This window comes from Antechinus flavipes, chromosome 5 (genome assembly GCF_016432865.1).
Source record: "Antechinus flavipes isolate AdamAnt ecotype Samford, QLD, Australia chromosome 5, AdamAnt_v2, whole genome shotgun sequence".
NCBI lineage: Eukaryota > Metazoa > Chordata > Mammalia > Dasyuromorphia > Dasyuridae > Antechinus > Antechinus flavipes.
The window spans coordinates 68,020,269-68,036,453 of NC_067402.1; the positions used below are offsets into that span (position 1 = coordinate 68,020,269).

General features: G+C 34.5%; 1 long non-coding RNA gene across 4 annotated transcripts in view; it reads left to right on the forward strand.

Annotated features, from left to right (window-relative positions):
* LOC127564563 (uncharacterized) overlaps positions 1 to 16,185 on the forward strand; it is a 262,634-nt gene that overhangs the window by 833 nt on the left and 245,616 nt on the right. For 2 of the 4 annotated variants that reach the window (XR_007954299.1, XR_007954300.1), the window contains exon 2: positions 10,185 to 10,300. The exons of the other annotated variants lie outside the window; for them this stretch is intronic. This is a non-coding gene — a long non-coding RNA (uncharacterized LOC127564563). The remainder of the gene's footprint in view (positions 1 to 10,184; positions 10,301 to 16,185) is intronic. 4 annotated transcript variants of the gene reach the window in all.

Consider the following 16,185-nt stretch of genomic DNA (forward strand, 5'->3'; position numbering starts at 1 on the left):
TTAGATATTTGAAAGAGGAAAAAAAAAGAAAATTGAGTAATAGCTATTTGAACTCTAGTCCTATGCTATTCCCATATATGCCCTTAAATTGTCCTATTTATTGAAACAGATTCAAGAACTTATTTAAACTTTCATATTTACTGGAATGTCGTATTACTTATTGATTGGAAGAAGAGAGTTACAATGTAGGACTTAACAATCTTTTTGTTATTTTGAAATTTTAATTATAATGTTATTTGATCTGTTGTAGGGAGGAAGAAAAAAATACTAGCATCTCTATTGAAACCACAAAACTGAAGTGTGATATGCATGTGTTTTCTTTTTAGAGTAAAATAAACTTCAAAAAAAACCCCAGAATTTTCAATTTCACACTTCTAGTTAATGTACCAAAACTTGAAAACATGTAAAGATTATTATGAATCTGATTTTCATCAGAAACTATCTCAAATTTCTCAGAGGATAGTCAAAAGTATCCCTTGGCTATAATTAAGTATACCCAATTAACTACAAAGGACATATGAAGAAAGACTGTGTTCAGTTCTCTGTATTCAGAGAAAAAACTGATAAATAGAAGTATGTATAGAATGATTTTACATATATATATATATACACATCTCTTTATATACACACACATATATACATATATGTAAACACACCATATTTATGTCTCATTATAATCATCTTTAGCAGGGGAGGGAAAGAAAATAAATTTATATGACAGCTTTATTATATATTTAAAAAGAACAACAAATTGTACATAATAGATTTATAATTTCATAGGCAATCATCTTTTAAAATTATACTATATCATGGAAATGCTTGTTTTATTCTACAAATAAAAATTTTAAAATGCAAAGAAAAAAAGTACTTTTCAGGGTTCTGAAGAGCAGATTTTTTTTTTTTTTTTTTACAAATTGTAGATTATATTGATAAAGGATTTTATGTTGGCATCCAGTAGGCAGAAGTCTTTGGAACTCTAAGGTAATGTTTCTACATTATTGTAGAGTTATGTCATGGATTTTTTTGGTTATTGTTTTGTTTTTCCATAAAACATAATTATTTGATATTTTTTAGGACTCTGTATCATTACTAGTTGTGTAGGAATTTGAATTTCAGAGTTTTCTGATTTTTGGTTATATGTATTGCTTTACATATTGATTGCATAAATGATCTGAATTTCATTTCATCGTACTTCTCTCTTCTCCTAGATTAAATTTACATATATATGTATATATAGTCGACCAAGTTTATATATTGCCCCAATAAATCATAGTCTTTTATGATTGACCTATGATTGCTATAATTTTGCAGTACTACTCAAACCTTTTTTCTTATAAAGTCAGAATCTGAAATAGAAATATCTCTCTTAAAACATATGCATTGTTTGTTTGAGGTGAATTTCATCATATGGAATATTAACTGAAATGCTTATATTTTAGAAGTTAAGCATTTTATGGCCTATCCTTATTCTGTAATTACTTGTATTCTATATATTTGTATACTGTAATTGGAACAAAATATTAAAGTCTAAAGATACTTGTTTTTCATTGGAAACAAAAGAAAATATTATTTAATTACTTCTAGTTTAATCAGAGATCTAATGGGGATCTGAATGATTTTGATCTTATTACCAGTAATTCTAGTAACCACTGAATTATTTAATAAGCCAAATATGTTGTCTCAGAAAATTCTAATTAACAATAATTTGGTATCACTTGCAAATATCCACAAAGTCATCCAAGGTCTTTTAAGTCTGTGCCCATCTGAGAATAAAAGAATCAGTATATTTGTTCAGTTCAGTCAGATCATGAAAACAAACCACTGGACTGGTCTGACCAGCTATTTTACTGGCCTGGATCATCAAGTTACTCATAACATTTAAGGTGAAAGCCTAGTCTTAGATGTTAAATAATTTTAAGCAACAAAACTGTTCAACAGTCATTTTAAGTATATAAGTACAGTCCTGGGCACTATCCAGAAACAAACACTTTATGGTATTTGAGTCAGAAAAGAATCATAGAATGATACAATGGAGAAATGTAAATGTAGAGGAAAGGAGATGACTAATACAAGAACACATTACGATATTCCAAGAAGTCTCATTTCCCAAAGATTACAAACCTTAAGACTTCCTTAAACAATTTGCCAAATAAATCACAGAAGGTTTATACTAATTAAGCTGTATTTTTAACTAGGACATACTATATATCTTTCAATATATCTGTTTCAGTTTAACTATTATGCATGCAACTATTAAAGTAAGATCATGCACGAGTCATTATGTCTAAGCAGAATTTATTGTCAATGTAATGCTTATTTCAGGGACTAAAGTATCATAATTTGATATTGATTGTAAAGAGATATGATTTCTAACACTCAAAGAATTTAAATCAGTGGCCATCAATTTGATGGTAACATATATGCAGATCTTGTTTATCCAATAATCTATGTGGAAATGCTTCAAAAATGTAACCAAAAAAAGTTAAAATAGCATGAAATATTCTTGAAGTTATATCCTTTTTCTCTTTCTTTTCCCAGCCAGTATCATAATTCTTGTCCAAAGTAAGTGTTTAATAAATGCATAGTGAGTAAATGTATATTGAATTTCCTGTCAGTAATCATAAGTGCTATTACATTAACATGTCCCTTTCTTAACTCCATAATTAGTGACTATTATGTTTTAAATACTCTAAAATTTTAATCATCTTTGAATTTCTAGATTTATTTTTAAAAAGCAGAAAAATTAGATAGATGAAATTCGAAAAGCAGTTAGTACATGTATTTGAGGCCAGTGAATAGTACAGTAGATAAAGCATTGAGTCTGGATTTCGGAGTTCAAATCTAGCCTCAGACACTTATGAGCTGTGTGCCCCTGAGCAAGGTACTTAATCACTGCCTGCCTCAGTTTCCTCAAATGAAAAATGAAGATAATAGCATTTATATCACAGCAATGTTATGAGGATCAAATAACATAATATTTGTAAAGTACTTGGTATATTATACAATGCTTGGTACTCAGTAATAAATGCTTATTCTCTTCCTCTAATCCATATAACTGGACATGGCTAAAGCCAAAAATAATGAATGAATGAACTGAAAAGTATTTATTAAGCATCTATTATGTGCTAGGTTTTAGATAGATAACAGATGAGCCATCTGACTTAAATACTAGATCACACAGAACCACAAATAGAGAAATGACTTGTTAGAATGACCAGTGGTTAGTTGTAGTCCTACAATAACATATTACAAATAAGGAAAATGTGATTTATAGCAGTTAAATGACTCACTTAAAGTCACACAGGTATTAAAAGAGCCATGATTTGAATTCATGGGTACCATTTCTGTATTCAGTGGATCTTAGTGTTGAATAATAATGGGTCTTAATTAATGAATGTATAGTTAAGTGAATAAATAGGGAATGAATGCTTCTGCTTCCTTTTTAATATTAGTCTCTCTGGCTCTCTTTATCTCTCTTTTTCTTCCTCTCTTACTTTTATTTCCTGTTCTCTGCCTCTTTCATATAAATTAGTGAATGAAAAAGGAATTCATTAAGAACTTACTATCTGTCAAATACTGTGCTAAGCACTTGGGATATATAGAGATTTATCTGTCTATCTGTCTATCTATCTATCTATCTATGACCTTTTTATTTTGGCAATGGATTCTTTTTTTTTTATTATTATAGCTTTTTATTTATAAGTTATATGCATGAGTAATTTTACAGTATTGACAATTGCCAATCCTTTTGTTCCAATTTTTCCCCTCCTTCCCCCCATCTCCTCCTCCCAATGGCAGGTTGACCAATACATGTTAAGTATGTTAAAGTATAAATTAAATACAGTATAAGAATATACGTCCAAATAGTTATTTTGCTGTTCAAAAAGAATCGGACTTTGAAATAGTGTACTATTAGCCTGTGAAGGAAATCAACAATGCAGGCGGACAAAAATATAGGGATTGGGAATTCTATGTAGTGGTTCATAGTTATCTCCTAGAGTTCTTTCGCTGGGTGTAGCTGGTTCATTTCATTACTGTTCTATTGGAACTGATTTGGTTCATCTCATTGTTGAAGAGGGTCAGGTCCATCAGAATTGATCATCATATAGTATTGGTGTTGAAGTATATAATGATCTCCTGGTCCTGCTCATTTCACTCAGCATATGATCTTATTTTTAAAGCACTCACACTCTAATTGGAGTAGAAAACATTTAAAGGATGGTGTGATAATAATGTAGATGGAAAGAAATGTAGAAGTGCAAGAGCCTGCTTTAGAGTGGTTGTCCCTTTTGGGGAGGAGAATGGAGGGCTCAATGATTATTTGAAATGTTGGAGTGAACTTAAGGGTTGGAGCAGAGTGAAAGTTCTGGATTCCTTTCAACAGTGTTAGAGAGAGATAGATATCAGTGTCTGACTAAGAGGGGAATAACAGTATAATTCCTGAACCATTCCTAAATCAATAGAGATAGCATTAGGGGGTAGCTTTTTCATGAATTCAAGGGGCTCATATTGTCAAGTTTAGGTTTTCATGGATTCTTGCTCATGAAACTCTTAGTCCAACAATGGAGGATTATTGAGATATATTCAAATCTGACAAAAGTAGGCATGTGGGTTGTAGAGATCTCATAGTGTAGTAGTATAATATAGAATATTAGATTTAAGGTCAAGAGACCCCAGTTCAATACTGCTTCTAATGATTTCAATCTGCATTATCCTATGAAAGTTACTTTATTCCTCTGAGTTTTCATTTTCATTTGTAAAAAAGATGGTAGCAGTTATAAGATTTAGAACCACAAGGGACCATAGATAATAATAACAAAAACAACAACTAATATCTCTAAGGTGATTTAAGGTTTTCAAAACACTTCCAATTTATTAATGCATTTGATCTTTTCAATCATCTATTTGGTAGGGTTTGTTGTTATTCCATTTTACAGAAGGGGAAACTGAGGATGGGAGATTAAATGACTTGTCTAGGGTTACAGAGGTAATGTTGTAGGCAGAATTTGAACTCCTATCATCATCTGATTTCAAGTAGATCATTCTAATCACTGTGTATCATTTTACCCATGAGAAAACTGAGGCCAAGAGAAGGTTAGTAAAATCCAAGGTTATAGAGTTAGTAAATGATAGAACTGGAATTCGAACTCAGATTCTCATTCCAAATGTAGTTTTTCTTTCTTTACATCATAAAGACCAATGACACCTCAATACAGAGATCTGAACTCTGTGTGTGTTACGGGTGGAGGATAACTGGGGTTACCTCATCTTTTTGGGATAACTTTAAGTTCTCTTGGTTATGAAGTGCATAGAAGTATCTACCCTACCTACCTCCAAGGGTTATTGTGGGGAAAACACTTTGTAAACTTTGAAATGCTATAGAAATGTTGTATTAAAATAAGCCAGAGAAGAGCACACTTAGGGGCAGCTAACTGAACTGGTGCTCAGAGCACTGGGCTTGGAATTATGAAGACATGTTCATGACTTCAAATCTGGTCTCAGATAGTTACTAACTGTGTGACCCTGGGCAAGTCACTTCACCCTGTTTGCCTCTGTTTTCTCAGGTGCAAAATGAACTGGAGAAGGAATTGGCAGACCACTGTAGTATCTTTACCAAAAAGATCACAAGGATTCAGACATGACTGAAACAAATCAACAAGAACAAGAAGAATACAAATGATGAAAAATTAGCCTTGAACAACTACTAAGAAAAAACAAATTAAAAAAAAATCATTATGGCACATAAGAGTCCACCTTATCTGACAACTGCAGCTCCTGCCCAAGTAGAGTAGGGCCTTAGCAAGATGTCCATAATGTGTGAAATTTCCCATAGCTTCAAAGATACATGTTTTTATCTTTTTTAGCCACCTTGAATTGTTAAATAAACTTTTCTTCTTGAATGAATAAATGAAAAGCATTTGCTAAATGCTATGTTTCAGACATTGTGATAAGTGCTGGGGATACATATTTTAAGAAAGTAAGATTGTTCCTGACTTTAAGCTTATACTCCAAAATAGAATAACAATGCTAATGTTAATAATAATAATAATAATAGCTAGGATTTTTATAACATTTTAAGATATGCAAAGCACTTGATATCTTATTTGATCTTCACTCAAAGCAACTTTTGGTGGTAGGTGCTATTATTAACCCCCTTTAAAGATAAGAGAACTGAGGCAAACAGAAGTGATGGATGACTTAACTCATGGTCATACAGTGAGCAAGTTTCTATGGCAATATTGAACTCAGATCTTTCTGATTTCAAGACTATCACTCTACCACTACATCACCTAGATATTAACCTAACTTTACATTAAAAAAAAAATAGTGCCACACATATTTGTGGAAAACTGGTTGCCAGAAAGGACTGTTTTGGTCTGGAAAATTCTGGAGAGACAATTCTAACCTATATATCTTAGAAACTTCTAAGGGTCAGAGACTTGAAACTATAGCTCTTAGAGCTGATTAGGGTTATTGCAATGACAGTCTGGGTAGACCTTGTACCTAGAGCCAGTTAAAAAGACTTATTGCATTTAACCCTTTCTGGGGCACAGTGATTCACTCAACCTCTCAATTCTCCAAGACAAAACTCTTTAAGACTAAATTACAACCAATTTGGCAATACACATCCATGCAGAAAACCTCCCAGTGGGGAGTTCCCTATGCCACTGAAATTACAGGTCTAAAAAAAAAAAGGCAGAATATGCAGTCCAGAGAGCCTCTAAATTAATAGGACTTGGTAAACTTGGAAAGAGTTTAGAGGAGAACCACAAAAGTGATTAAAGGATTAGGTAATGAGATCAATGAGCAAAGATCAAAGCAACTAGAATTATTGAGTCTGGAGAAGAAAGACTTGAGTGGTTCCTGAATAACAGGCTTCAAGCATGTAAAGGATTAATATATACAGCAGTGCTATCTAACTTTTTAAATTTTATGGCACACAGGTAAACATCAGATTTGGATGTGGCATATATTGAGACCTATACCTAGTGGAAAAAAAAGGTATGGATAAAATCAGTCTTCAAATTTATTATGTCACTGGTGGGAGCACATCCTGTGACTATATAGATCTTATCTCCTCCATATTGAGTATATGGTTCTGAGTTACTATGATCAAAAAACATGCCTGGTAATCAGTCTCTATAAACTTAATTAGGCTAAATTACTTGCCAGTCCTGAATTCAAAATTTTTCCATCTTGATAGAACCTGCCACGTCTTACTCTTTGTGAGTATAGCTTTTGAAGACATAGGGCTGTCTTCATACCATGATGAAGCACTGGAACAGGATGCTAGTAAAGGAAATGATATACTTAACTATAATAAAGAAGCAAAAGACAGTGAACAAAGCAAAAATAAGAGAAAGAATAGAGTTGATAATCCAGCAGAAATTTGTGGGAGACAAAAGTAGGGTCCAGAATGGCATTTTAAGTTTCAGTGATGTCTGATTTCATGCCCCCATCTAGAGTTTTGGCAGAATTACCAGAGGAGTTTGCTATTTCCTTCTCTAGCTCATTTTATAGATGAAGAAAATGAGGCAAACAGGGTAAAGTGGCTTGCCCAGGGTCACACAGTAAGTATCCAAGGCCAGATTTGAAATCAGGAAGATGAGTTTTTCTGATCCCAGACTTAGCAGTATTTCTCCATACACTGGTTAAATGGACTGATAGAGAGGAATATTAGTAGCTCTTTTCCTCTCAGGTGAGGGCAGAACTAAGGAAATGAATTTCCTCTAGTTATTTCCTTTTCTGTGGAAAGAGAGGGAGGAAGCTGGGTCATGTGGCTTCATCCTCCCCAGATACCTTTTGGTTGTAAATGCATGCCAATTACAATGTTTTTCTGACCCTAATGTAGAAGGGGACCAGGCCCCAGGTCTGCTCTTGGCTCTGCTGCATATTCCTCTCTAACTGGCTACAATCAGTTCTCCTCTCATTGTGGGACTCCCTTTTTGAGGCTCAGTACAAGATGGTATCTCCTCTTAATTCCATCAAGAGTTGGTTTCTTGATCAACTTGCTGAATTAATAACAACAAGCACTAAATTAAACTGCTTGGTCTTTCCCTAAAGATTTTGAACATAAGGAATGGTGTAGGTTCTGACCTTAAGGAAATAATTTCTTTCTAGCTCTAAGAATGTAACCCAAAAGGTAGCATGTTTTCAGTGGACAAAGCCTGGGATGTACATTAATACAACCCTAGCACTGTGTGACTTTGGAAGAGCTTCTTCATTTCTCACTTTCCTTATAGTGCTTTAAATGTATATTATTGTTTTCATTTCATACATTTCAAATATGTATTACTTATATATATGTATATATACATACATAGAGAGATATATATGTATGTGTGTGTATATATATATATGTATACATACATATGTACATACAAATATATTATGAGAACTACCTGAAGGATCTTTAGAACTACTGAGACTTTTAGTATTTTAAGTGGTACATGACAACAAATTCAATTTTCTTCTTTAAGTTAATGCAGGAGGGAAGGTTAGACTACCATACAATAGCAGAGATGAATGCAGACCTTTTGAGATGTTACAAGAAATGCTTAATGACATCATTGGCTAAAAAGCTGAGATAGTTTGGAGACTGCAGCTTTTTAGGCTGGATGACTAATCAGAAACAGCACTGTAATGTACATCAATATTACCTTGTCAAATATTAACGTGACTTGTGGCAAAAGAGCCAGCATGTTATGTTAAATTAGCATAAGAAGGAAATGGTTGTTGTCAATATTGTCAGAATTCCATAGTCATGGCATTTTGAAGGTTTTATATTCAAGGTTGTTGACATTCATTTAGACTTTTATCCCATCTTGTTATTTAATGATGGTAAATTTTTCTCCCTCTCTCCTTTCCTTCCCTCCTCCTATTCTCCCTCTTTCTTTTTTCCTCTTTCTCTTTCTCTCTCTTTTTCTCTCCCTCTTTCTTTCCCTCTCTCCCTTTTTCCTTCCCTCTCTTCTTCTACTTCTCTTTCTCTTTCTCTCTGTCTCAAGACCTTCTTCTTTGTCTCTCTTCCTCTCTTCTTTCTTCCTTTTCTTTTCTTCTCTTTCCCCTTACCCCACTCTTCCTCTTTTCTTTCCTCCCCCTTTCTTTCTGTCCTTCTATCTTTCACTTATACTTTCTTTCCTCTTTTCTTCTCCCCTCCTTTTCTCTTTCTTTCTGTTTCTCCTTTCCTTTCCCTGTCTCTTTCCTTTCCTATTTCTATCTTCCCTCTCCTTTCTCTCTTCCTCATTTCCTCTTTGTCTTCCCATTTTTTTCTATTTCTTTCTGTGTTTCTGTTTCTCTCTGCCTCTGTCTTTTTGTCTCCTTAACTTCTCCTTATTGTTCTCCTCTTTTTTTCATTTGATCTTTTCTTCAGTGGTAGAGACTTATAGTTAGTTACAAAGTAGAGCAAAATTACTTTATAAACTCTTTTGAAAAGGAAAGACTGATGGCCTTGGGGTCAGAAGGCTTGACTGGCTCAGACACTACCAGTTCTGTAAAGATAAAGATAACAATATCATTTTCAGAGGAATGGTAGGACAATTTTCTGGAAAATTTTAATTGATATAGACATTTGAACTATTATTGCTATCTACAGATTTTCAGTTTGGTCTGGAATCTGATGCCATAACAGAAACCTGTGAGTTGGATGCTTTTCAATTTTGAAAAGTTGAAATCTTTGTGCGTAGGATTTTCCTGATAAAAACTGATGAACACTTTCAGTATTATTGAACTTATAATTCACTGTACTTATAAGAATGATCCAAAAGCTTTGCTGCTGTTTAAGAAACAAGTGCCCACGGTATGCTAAGCACATGCTAAGCTCTGGGGATACAAAGAGAGGCAAAAGGAAGCTAATTTATAACGAAGAGGGGCAACACATAGAGAAGTATGGTTATTTCTTCTACACTGCAGGGAGTAGGGGTGCAAAAACCCTGCCATCTGGAAAATCCACATAAAACCTTTTGAGTCTCTCTTCATATCAGCGAAGAAATCTGAATTTTTCTTTTTCTTTTATGGGCTATTTTATAGTTCCTTATTGTAAAATTTGGGTTGACATTATATAATGCTATATAGTCATATTTTATGCATTTTTTATCTAAACTTTTTTTCTGTGTCATCTTTTGTCCTTTGTGTGTCATTTGTGGTTTCCACGAAGTTCCTTCTAAATCTTCATTTAATTTCTTCAGCCAACCCATCATATATGGTAACCATGATGGGGACAGTCACAATGTGGAAGGGCTGATGAAAGACAAATACAGTGCAGATGGAGGGTGATGTAAGAAGAGGCATGGAGTTTGAGTTGGTAAGTGTGGCCACCCAGGGGAAGCTCCTGGATTGCTTCTTAGGGCTGGCCTCTGTGGGAGATCAGAAATGTAACTTTTTATCAGTGTGATTATTTCTTGTATTGACGAGATTAAAATCCATCAGAGACTTAGGTAATCTTCAAGAACTGCTCGGCCAAAAAATCCATCATCCTACAGACAGTTTGGCACCAAGTTTCTCTTAGTTTGACTAGTCTTTAGACAACAGACATAAAGTCCATCATGGAACCCATTCTTTTTTTAAATTATAGCTTTTTTATTTTCAAAATATATACATGGATAATTTTGACATTTATCCCTACAAAACCCTGTGTTATATTTTTTTCCCTCCCTTCTTCTCCCCTCCCCCAGGCAGCAAGTGATCCAATATATGCTAAACATGTGCAATTCCTCTATACATATTTCCACAAATATCATGCTGCACAGGAAAAATCAGATCAAAAAGGGAAAAAAATGAGAAAGAAAACAAAATGCAAGCAAATAACAATAAAAAGAATGAAAATACTTTGTTGTGGTCCACACTCAGTTCCCACAGTCCTCTCTCTGGGTATATATGATACTCTTCATCACAAGACCATTGAAATTGGCCTGAATCATCTCAGTATTGAAGAGAGCCATGTCTATCAGAACTGATCATCACAAAATCTTGTTGCTTTACTTTACTTCACTTAGCCTCAGTTCCTGTAAATCTCTCCAGGCTTCTCTGAAATCATCCTGCTGGTCGTTTCTTATAGAACAACAATATTCTATAATAATTCTATAACAATATTCTATAACTTATTCAGCCTTTCTCCAACTGATAGAAACTCCACTCAGTTTCTAGTTCCTTGCCACTACGAAAAGAGCTGCCACAAACATTTTTTGCACATGTAGGTTCCTTTCCCTCCTTTATGATCTCTTTGGCATACAAGCCCAGTAGAGATACTGCTGGATCAAAGGGTATGTACAGTTTGATAACCCTTTGGGCAAAGTTCCAAATTGCTCTCCAAAATCAGTTCACAACTCCACCACAATGTATTAGTGTCATGGGACCCATTCCTGAGCATTTCCCAGCAAAGTTGGACCTGCCAGAGTTTTTGCTTTGTTGAAAGAGTCCCCCAAATTCAGGTTCACCTCCATGCCATGATGGCACATCAGAGGAACACTTTATTGGAGAACACATGTGTTCCTTTGATTCTTATAACATACCTATGTGGAGGGGGTAGGGCAGGTATGATTACCTATATTTTACAAATGAGGAAACTGATACTCAGAGAAACTGAGTTACAATACATACCCGTGGTTTTAACTCCAATATTCTTTTTACCAGTCAACATATATTTATTAAGTGCTTACTATTTACCAAGTATTGTGCCAAGGACTGGAGATATAAAGAAAGGCAAATATATGGTTCCTGCTCTCAAGGAGTTAATTTTTTCATGGGGGAGATGGCATATACTAAGAAGTGTGAATTTTTAAGATACATATAATACAAACTGCCCCTCCAAATAACAAACACAATAACATAACTAGATTCATTGATGATACTTAATATTATTAATTAACATTAACATAGTACTTATTAATAACATTATTGTTATTTGTTAGTTGTTACTTGTTAATTACCATTAACATAGTGCTTATTACATACCAAGCAAATTTTACAAATATGATCTCATTTGATCCTTGCAACAATAAAGGAAGATATATTTTTATAAACATGTCTAAAGAATGTATGTGACATGCTGAAGATTATACAGCTAAACAGTGTCAAATATGGAATCAAAATAGAGGGGTCCTTACTCTAGACTGTCTCTCTGATGATATGAATATGACAGCTATTAAAAGAATTAAATATGGCTATTTTCATCCTGTTTTCCTCCTCTAGTCTAAATTAGCTTTAAACTTTCTATCCCAGAAGGTTGATTTTCTATACCTTTAATAGTTTTATTGTTCCTTTTTGAATCTTTTGAAAAATCCCAGGAAATATGTGGTGGTACAAAATATGGTAAGATCTATAAAGAAGATAAGAGAACTGAAATTATTTTTGTCCTCCAAAAAGAATATTGAGGAATGATCGAGACTGAGGCTCAAAGACATTGTATCACTTTTGATGGAACAATGAGAAAATGTACGAAGTAGTTTTAGAGCCCAATTCTTTTTTTTCATCTCAATACTTGCTCTTATTTTACTATAATATCACATTTCATTCTGTTTCCATTTCCTGTTGCACTCAAGATGGGAACTAGGCTACTTGATTTAAATAGATGGATTAACAGAAAGACTACCCCTCCTGTACCCATCCTTGGGCTGCTGACATCCCAGTGCTAGTGCCTCCCTCCTGGTGCCTAGCATCTTCCACCATCTTAGTCACAGTGAATTCTCAAATCGAGGGATTCTAAGCACTTCTCTGGTTTACTTAGTGGGCTGGATCATACAATAGTTTGCTCTTCTTGTTTGTGGAACAGGAACTTAAGATAAGTATTCCAACTGGGTCCATTTTCCTTAACTGTTTGCCTAAGCTCTTCTGGAAGTTAAAAGAATTTACATACAACTGCATTCTTCACTTAGAGGACAAGGAGATTCTGCTTCCCCATTGCAAGTTGGAAGACAAAATGTCACATACCACTACTAGTGGGGTGGAAATTTCAATAGCCAACCACAACTGTTAGCTCTCAGGTTTACCTAGTGCTTAGTTATCTACAGAACATCAAACCAGAAGCAGAAATGAAACAGAGACCAGCAGAATAATTCACTAAGATGAAAACCAAGAGAACTTCCTCAAGTCAAGGTTGTAAGAGAGACCTGGGGATGGCCTGGGGAACTGAGAAAGTCTGCTGCTCCCAATTTATGCCTCAGTGGAGTTTTGCTTTAAGGGTCGACCAGGTTGTTCTGGCTACAGCCCTTCCTGCTTTCAAAAAGGATTTACTTACTGGTCAGAAGAGGCAAGTTGAACAGGCTAGAAGAGAGTGGCTAAAGTTAATGTGGATAAATTCAATTTTGCTGTTTCCAAGAATGGCCTTGATAAAATAAAGACAGGAAATTAAATTTCTTGAAGGTTTAAGTAAGTGCTTATTAATTTTTTTTTAGTGCCTAATTTAAAAGGTCAATAGCAATACAGATTAGGGGAAATTGCTTGGTGTCTGGGAAAGATTATTTAACTTTTTATTTGTCTCTCTGTGGCATCATGACCTTACCTTACCAAGAGGTACATTATTGACTGTACATTAAAAGTGTTTTTCTATTATAAACCTGAATTAGACAGGAATTCTAAAGCCATTCCTATGGGGAGAGAGCATGAGTAATAGAACAGTGTTTATCTTTACATCTCTAGCGCCTGGAACATAGGTGCTTGATAAATGCTTGTTGAGTAAAATACCTGAGAATATGTGGGAAAGGTGGAACTAACTATCTTGAAACAGGAATCAATTGTCATCAATCTGCAGATATATTTGTTATATGAGTTCTGCTAAGTGAGCTGGGAACCTAAAGACCTCCAAAGAGGAACTTGTTGAAAGGTCTCCTGGGGATCAAGGTTGAATAATAACAATAATAGCTAACAGTCATATCACACTTTAAAATTTGGGAAGCACTTTACATAAATTGTCTCATTTGATCCTCCTAACAGCCCTGTGAGGTAAGAGATATTATTATAATAGCCACATTTTACAGAGGAAGAAACTTAAGTTGAGAGAGCTGGAATGGCTTGTCCAGGTTCACGCAGTAAGTGACTGAGGTAAGATATGAAGCCATATCTCTGCTAGCCCCAAGTCACTCTATCACTTTTATCCCAGAATGGGAGAAAAACCAAAAAGGACTCAGCTTGGGAAAGTTGTCTTGGTAACCCATTAAGTGGTGGAGTCACAATTTGAATTTAAGGCTTTTTAGTCCAATTCCAATGCACTTAGCACATTGGGTATATTGAAGAAACCAGCTCCATCACAAAGGGCAGAACAAGGTGTAACAGTCACTACTAGTGACTTTGCTTTAGAAAAACCATCCAGGAACTATGAATGAAGGGCAAGAGAGAAAGGTCATTGAATCTTCTAGGATGATGAAGCACAATGTTGCTTGGTTAGTGCCAGAGGAATCTTAAGGTGGAACCTTTGAATGGGAAATGGGAAAGGGCTTTTTTTGGTTGATATCCAATGGGTCATGATAGAAACTTACTAAGATCATAATGATTTACATCAAAATTGGTCCCAAACTTGGAGCTGATCTGTTGGGAGAGAGGGACAAACAAGGAAGTGTGATATAAACCTGAAGCTCTTGCACCTGGGTGGAAGCTTAGAAACCAGGGAGAATGTAGACATTGTCAAACCATAACTATTTTAGCTAGAAGCCAAATGTTTGCTCTGTCATCCAATCACCTAGACTGGATTAGGGTGAAGCAACTAAGAATTTGTCCCAAGCCCAATTTGACACCAATGGGTACCATGTGATTTTTTTCTTGACACTGTGCCCCAATCACCCTTGTATCCCATTGCTTGGGATTTTTTTTTCTGATACCTTGTTTCTCTTGCTGCTTCTTTTTTTCCTCTCTCAATGGCTCTTCTTTTCTAGTTGGAATTGGGGGATATTGAAAACCATTGTCTATGCAACCAGGATATGGGTCAGATTCTCTGGGAGATAGTTTCCCTCCCTGATGGCCCAATTACATTTGGGCAAAACATAATTATACATCCAATTGGATTTTCCCTGGTAACAGGAATTCCTAACTAAGGTTTTATAATCCAGACCTTGGGCCCACTGACTTTTGAAGACAAAGGGGTTCAGTTGGAAAAACAAGAAAATATGATCAGATATTAAGACCTAGATTAAGACTTCTCTACACATGTAGACTTTACTTTTCTTTCTTTAGGCCAGTAACAAAAACACTCACCAAGAAGGACTTTGTATTCTCCCTAGGGAATTAGAGTAAGGGAGAAAGAAAAGCTCATTTTCTTTTTGGCAAGTAAAGCCAATATGCAAAGACCCAAGCCAGGGGATGAAGTGGTAACATTTGGATGTCAGGAAACCAAACCTTGGGATTTGGCTGGCTAGGGATCAGGAAGCAGTGGGAACTAGGTCTCTGACAACAGTAGATCATAGATCCTTCTTTTCACACAAATAAATATTTAAATCTGAGTATTTGTCTCATTCTAATTCAAGAAGAAATTAAAGGATTATGAATCTGCAAACATACAGAGTCTTTTCTTTGGTAATAGAAGATTCCACAGTATTTTAATTTAGAAAAAAATAGATTTATTTTGTGCTTTAGATATGTTACTGGTACAATGTCAAATCCTTCAGTGGTTCTCAAACTTTTGTTCTCAGTATCTTCATCTTGTTAAAAAACTATCAAGGATCTGTTCAAAGAGTTTTTGTTCACATGGGTTATATTTATAGCTATTTACTATATTAGAAATAAAAAATAAATTTGAATTTGTAGACCCTTTAAAAGGGTTTCAGAGACCCCAACAATTCTTTGGACTACACTTTGAGGACCACTGCCTTAGATTTTAGGAAATGGATATTTAAAAATAATATATCCTTAGAGATAAAGACTGGTTTGGCTATATTAATATAAATATCATTTCATTTATCTTTTCTTCTTGTATTTTATGTTTTGATTTATTTTTATTATATTTTCCCTATTGATGTTTTTTTTTTTTTTTCAGGAAGCAAAACCTTCTCTCTGACTTTCCCTATAAGCCACTCCTTCTATGCTCTTTTGATACTGATTTTGACTCTATCTCTTGGCTCAACTAGCTAAAAAGTGTAGACATACAACATAAAGTATATCATCATAAAATCATAGACTTAAACTGAAACATTAACCTCAAGGTCTACCTAATTTAACATTCTCATTTTATAGGTAAGGATGTTTTTGAATATATAAGCATTG